The sequence below is a fragment of the Prionailurus viverrinus genome, chromosome B1, assembly GCF_022837055.1.
Source record: "Prionailurus viverrinus isolate Anna chromosome B1, UM_Priviv_1.0, whole genome shotgun sequence".
Classification (NCBI taxonomy): Eukaryota; Metazoa; Chordata; class Mammalia; order Carnivora; family Felidae; genus Prionailurus; species Prionailurus viverrinus.
The window spans coordinates 156,905,792-156,912,754 of NC_062564.1; the positions used below are offsets into that span (position 1 = coordinate 156,905,792).

At 36.6% G+C, this 6,963-nt stretch overlaps 1 pseudogene; it reads left to right on the top strand.

The window, feature by feature from the left end:
- The first annotated feature begins 213 nt into the window (after nt 1–213).
- LOC125164884 (probable ATP-dependent RNA helicase DDX43) lies at nt 214–4,559 on the top strand (annotated as a pseudogene).
- Nucleotides 4,560–6,963: the final 2,404 nt, after the last annotated feature.

Genomic DNA, 6,963 nt, shown 5'->3' on the forward strand with positions numbered 1-6,963 from the left:
CAAAGACCCTGAGGTTGTATCTGATGTTCAATAAAGGTGGAGGAGAACAATTAAAAACTGACTTTTTACATTGATAAGCCATGTTTCAGTCTCTCTCAGGCACAGTTTCTCTTAAGCATATATTGTTTAAATTTTGCCACAAGTAAATCTCTTTTTATGTTATGAAAATACACCCAAGCGTAATGAATGAGTCGTCTGCGTTTCTGAATTAAAATGTTATCTGAGAGAGCATCGGGCGGGCTCCGTCAGCAGCTCCTGCTGGGACGTACCCGCCAGGACTCGGTGGAGTGTTGCAGAGTCAAAGGGAGCGACATCGGAGGAGCCAGATCTTGCTCGGGTATCCGGTTCAGGTCAAGGCAAAAAGTAGGCGCCCCCGCCTCCTCCTGGGTCGTTGCTTCGCGTCCAAGCTTGGCGGTGTCCCAGGCTCCGGAAAGGAGGCCTGCGGAGGATCCAAACTGATGAGGTCTGGGGGGCCCCTAGGGGCGACAGAGGTGGCGGCTAGAGGAACCCCTGCGAACCGCCGCTCCGCTTTGGATTGAAGCACGTGTGGGTCAGCGCTGTCATTGGTCGTAGTGCGTCAAAAATCAGAGACCTCCAGGGGTGCCTTGGTGGCTCCGGTGAAGCTCTTACTTCAGCTGAGGTCGTGATCTCACAGTTCATGAGTTCGTGAGTTACTGCCCCGCACTGGGCTCTGTGCTGACAGCTCAGAGCCTGGAGCCCGCTTCAGATTCTGTGCCTCCCCCGCTCTCTGCCCCCATCCTGCTTGCGTTCTGTCTCTCCCTCTCTCTTTTTTTAAAGTTTATTTATTTTTGAGAGAGAGAGAGAGAGAGAGAGAGAGAGAGAGAGAGAGAAAGCAGCGGAGGGGCAGAGAGAGAGGGAGAGAAAGAATCCTAAGCAGGCTCCAGGCTCTGGGCTGTCAGCACAGAGCTTGACATGGGACTTGAACCCACAAACCGTGAGATCATGACCTGAGCAGAAATCGGATGCTCAACTGACTGAGCCACCCACGCGCCACGCTCTGTCTCTCTTCTTCTCAAAAGTAAATGAACATTAAAAAAAAAAAAAAAAGCCTCTTAAAAAAAAAAAAAAGACCTCCAAAGTACAACAAACAGGAAAATACAGATAATCAAAGATTATCCCCATGCACAGGTCAAAATTTTTGGCAGCAAGGCAATGAAGAAGAAGCCAAAACAGTGACAGATAATTTTCTTAAAAAAAAAAAAAACAACACTAAAATTACAATGCAAAGCCCAGAATTGATATTGTTGCATTCCAACCTTCTGTGGGAAGACATGTAAGGACAGATAGTAATGTTACAGAGAATCAGCTATTCACTGATTGGGATCAAATTGGAGAAAATGCTTTGAAATGGAGGGAGGGAATGGGAAGATTTACCTCCAGTTAAGAAAAACTTTACATGGAGTCAGAAACAACAAGTTCAGCGTCGAAGTGCAAGTAGACACTTGGAGGAAAGAAAATTTTGATATAATGTGTGATGACTTGAAAGATGGTCAGAAGTGTCATATACCCAGTCCTACTTGTAAATTTGAGGATGTTTTTCAATGCAGGCATGGCCAATAGTTCTACAAGGAAAAGATCTTATAGGATTAGCCCAAACTGGAACAGGGAAGACTGTCCTACTTAGTGCCTGGATTATCCATCTTGATTTACAGCCCATAATTAGAGAAAAAAAGAACGGACCCAGAATGTTAGTTCTTACACCCACTAGGCAATTAGGTCTTCACGTAGAAGCAGAATGTTCTATGTATTCATATAAAGGCCTTAAAAGTGTTTGTATATATGGTGGTGGAGATAGAAATGGAAAAATACAATAACTGAAAAAAGGAGTAGATATTATTGTAACTCCTGGAAGACTGAATGATTTACAAATGAGTAACTGTTCCAATCTCAGAAGCATAACCTACTTGGTATTAGATGAAGTCGACAAGAAGCTAGACATGGGATTTGACCCCCATGGGATTTGACAATTTTATTAGATGTGCACCAGACAGGCAGACTATTATGACAAGTGCGACGTGGTCATATGCTGTCCGTGGACTTGCACAATTTTATTTGAAAGAGCCAATGATTGTATATGTTGGTACTTTGGATCTTGTTGCTATAAGTACCATGAAACAAAACGTAATTGTCACCACAGAAGAAGAGAAATGATCTCATATCCAAGCGTTTTTAGAAAACTTGTCTCCCAAGGACAAAGTCATAATGTTTGTCAGCAGAAAAGTTTGCTCATCAAGTGACCCAATTCTGCGACATGGATTGGTGGGAGTCCCTTCACGGCGACAGAAAACAGATGGCCAAGAGAGAACATTAGAAAAGTTTAAAACAGGTAGAGTAAGAATATTGATTGCTTCAGATTTGACATCTTGAGGTCTCAATGTCCACTATATCACACATGTCTATAATTATGATTTCCCTGGAACATCAAAGAATGTGTACATAGAGTAGGGAGCACTGAAAGAGCAGGGAGGACTTCACATCCATTACCCTCATCATTAGAAATGACTGGAGGGTTGCTGGTGAGTTAATATTCTGGGTATCTTCTTTGAGAAATATCTGTTCATGTTGTTTGTCTATTTTTTACTTGGATTAGTTTTTGGAGGGATGTTGAGTTTTATAAGTTCTTTATATATTTTTGATACTAACCCTTTACTAGATATGTCACTTGAGCATATCTTCTCCCATTCTGTAGGTTGCCTTTTATCTTTGTTGATTGTTTCCCTTGGCCTGCAGAAGCGTTTTGCTTTGATGTAGTTCCAGAATTTGCTTTTCGTTTTTGTTTCCCTACTTGGGAGACATATCTAGAAAGAGGTTGCTATGGCTGATGTCAAAGAAGTTACTCTGTTCTCTTCTAGGATTTTTATGGCTTCCTTTCTCACATTTAGGTCTTTAATCCATTTGGGTTTATTTTGCGTATGGTGTAAGAAAGTGGTCTAATTTCATTCTTTTGCATGTAGCCGTCCAGTGTTCTCAATACCACTTGTTTAAGATACTGCATTTTTCCCATTGGATATTCTTTCCTACTTTGTCAAAGATTATTGACCAAATAATTGGAGGTTTCTTTCTGGATATTCTATTCTATTATATTGATCCATATGCCTATTTTTTTGCCAGTACTCTATTTTGATTACTACAGGTTTATAATATAATATAAGTCCAGAACTGTGATGCCTTGAGTTTTTCTTTTCTTTTTTTGTTTTTTAAGATCACTTTGTCTATTCAGAGTCTTTTGCAGTTCCATGCGTATTTTAGGGTTTTTTGTTCTAGCTCTGTGAAAAATGCTGTTGGTATTTTGATAGGGATAACATTAAATATGTACATTGCTTTGGGGAGTATAGACATTTTAACAATATTTGTTCTTTCAATCCATGAGCATGGAATGTCTTTGCATTTCTTTGTGTTGTCTTGAATTTCTTTCATCAGTGTTTTATAGTTTTCAAAGTACAGATCTTTCACATCTTTGGTTAGGTTTATTCCTAGATATTTTGTTAATTTTGTTATTTTGGGTACAATTGTAAATGTGATTGTTTCCTTAATTTCTCTTTCTGCTGCTTCATTATTAGTGTATAGAAATGCAACAGATTTCTGTGCATTGATTTTGTATTCTGCAACTTTACTGAGTTTATCAGTTCCAGCAGTTTTTTGGTGGAGTCTTTGTTGTCTATATGTAGTATTATGTCATCTGCAAATTGTGAAAGTTTTACTTTTTCCTTACTGATTTGGATTCCTTTTATTTCTTTTTGTTGTCTGATGGCTGTGGCTGGTACTTCTAGTACTATGTTGGTCATCCTGGTCATCCTGGTCTTGTTCCTGACCTTAGGGGAAAGCTCTCAGATTTTCTCCATTAAGGATGATGTTAACCGTTGGTTTTTCATAGATGGGCTTTATTATGTTGAAGTAAGTTCCTTCTAACCCTGTTTTGTTGAGGGTTTTTATTATGAATGGATACTGTACTTCATAAAATGCTTTTTCTGCATCTATTGAAATGATTATGTGGTCCTTATCCTTCCTCTTACTGATGTGATGTATTGCATTGATTGATTTATGGATGTGGAACCACCCTTGAAACCCAGGAATAAATGCCACTTGATCGTGGTGATAATTTTTTTAATGTATTTTAAAATTTGATTTGCTAGTATTTTATTGAGAATTTTCAAATCTATGTTCATCAGGGATATTGGTCTGTAGTTTCTTTTTTAGTGGTGTCTCTATCTGGTTTTGGTATTGAGGTAACATTGGCCTCATAGAATGGATTTGGAAGTTTTCCTTTCTTTTTTCTTTTTTGCAATAGTTTGAGAAGAAAAGTTATTAACTCTTCTTTAAGTGTTTGGTAGAATTTTCCTGTGAAGACATCTGGGCCAGGACTTTTGTTTGTTGTGAGTTTTTTGATTACTGATTCAGTCTCCTTGGCTGGTAATCATTCTGTTCAAATTTTCTATTTCTTCCTGTTTCTGTTTTGGTAGTTTATATGTTTCTAATAATTTATCTATTTCTTGTAGGTTGTCCAGTCTGTTGACATAGTTCATATTATTGTCTTATAATTGTTTGTACTTCTATGATGTTGGTTGTCATTTCTCCTCTCTTTTATTTTGTTTGAGTCCTTTTTCTTTTCATCTTGATAAGTCTGGGTAAAGATATATCAATTTTGTTGATTTTTTCAAAGAACCAGCTCCTGGTTTCATTGATCTGTTCTATTATTTTTTAGTTTCTATATCATTTACTTCTACTTTAATCTTTATTATTTCCTTCCTTCTACTGGTGTTAGGTTTTGTTTGTTGTTCTTTCTCTAGGTCCTTTAGGTATAAGTTTAGATTGTTTATTTGAGATTGTTCTTGATCCTTGAGTAGGTCTGTATTCCTATAAACTTCCTTCTTAGAACCACTTTTGTTGCATCTCAGAGGTTTTAGACTATTTTGTTTTCATTTTCATTTGTTTCCATGTACTTTTTCATTTCTTCCTTTATTCCTGGTTGACCCATTCATCGTTTAGTAGCATGTTATTTAAGCTCCATGTATTTGTAGTTTTTTCAGAATTGTCCTTGTGGTTGACTTCTAGTTTCATAATGTTGTGGTCAGAAAATATGCATGGTATGATTTTGATCTACTTGAATTCGTCAAAGTTTGTTTTGTGGACTAGTATGTGATCTATTCTGGAGAATGTTCCATATCCACTTGAAAAGAATGTGTATTTTGCTGTTTTAGGATGGAATGTTCTGAATGTATCTGTTAAACCCATCTGTTCCAGTGTGTCATTCAAAGCCATTGCTTCCTTGTTAATGTTCTGTTTAGTTCATCTGTCCATTGATGTAAGTAGAGTGTTAAAGTCCCCTATTATTATTTATTATCTGTTATTCCTTTATGTTTGTTATTAACTGATTTATGTATTTGGGTGCTTGTATGTTGGGTGCATAAATATTTACACTTGCTGTATTTTCTTGTTGGATTGTCCCCTTTATTATTATATAGTACCCTTCTTTTGTCTCTTGTTACAGTCTTTGTTTTAAAGTCTATTTTGTCCAATGTCAAGTATTGCTACTCTGGTTTTCTTTTGCTGTTCATTTGCATGATGCATGTTTCTCCATCCTCTCACTTTCAATCTGCAGGTGTCTTTAGGTCTAAAATGGATCTCTTGTAGGCACACACAAAAATATTTTTATCGACTTTTCTTAATGATCATGCCTGTATGATATGTTGAGAATTTGTATGGATGTCTGCACTATTCAGTACAGTACTAGCTACCTGTGACTATTTAAATTTAAATTATAATTAACAAAAGTAAACATTCTGTTCTTTAGCTGTACTAACCACATTTCAAATGCATAATAGCTACATGTACCAGTAGTTACTATATGGAACAGCATAGATTATAGAGCATTTCTATTATCACAGAAATTTCCTTGGAGAGTGCTGCTCTAACAGAAATACTGAATAGAACTTTTCTGAAGAACTGAGATTATAAGAATGAAGTTCCCTCCAAAGACAAGTATTTCACCTAAGGGAATAATATATGAGGAAAATTGGTCATTCAACCAGATAATACTTTGCATATTGTAAGCATTCTATAAATTTTTGAATGATGTCTAAATGAGGGAGCAATGTTGCATTATCACCAAGTAATTCTAATCAACTTTCCTGAAATATAGTCTAGTGTTATCTTCTTTTTCCAGAAAAACGCACAATTTAAGTAAATTATTACTTTTAGAACTGATATGTTGACTCCATCCTATTTTGAATCTTTAGCCTCTGTCTTTTTAATTAGATTATTTCTAGATATTTACTATGTTATTTACATATTAAATGCCCAGGAATTATCCTTATTTCAAAAATCTGGCCAGAAATGATATAAAAACAAAGTATTTTACGTTTACCTGAAGATGGTCATCCCCCCTTGGAAAGTAATGTTCTGTGCTCTAAGACAGCACTGTGATTCCTTTAATTAAGAGAAGATAATTTTTTAGCACCATAATTGAGGCCAGCACTGGAGCAGGAAGTCATTTTGGCTCCAGATTAAAGAAATATTAAACGCTTGGCCCCTGAAGAACTCAAAGGCCGACTAGAAAAATGATAAACTTCAAAGTACCATCCCATAGATTGTGATGGTCTTTGAAGAAACCTAGACATGAAAATACTGGCTTCACCCTAGACATGCCAAAGTTCCTCAGCTACTGCAAAATTTAAGGTCAATAAGAAAAAGATTATGAAATAGGTTTTCCGTATATGGAACAAATAAATGTGGAAGTCCTGAGATTTGTATATTAGATTGGTTGCAACTGGTAACATGTTGTAATAGAGATCACAAAATAGAATTGATAAACTTAAGCTGGGGAGAATCCTATTTTTTTTTTAAAGGAAACTAGCAGTGATGGACAGAATAGGTCACACGTTGCTATTTTCCTAGTTTACTTCTAGATTCATGTGAAAAACGATTCATGATTCTAGATTCATG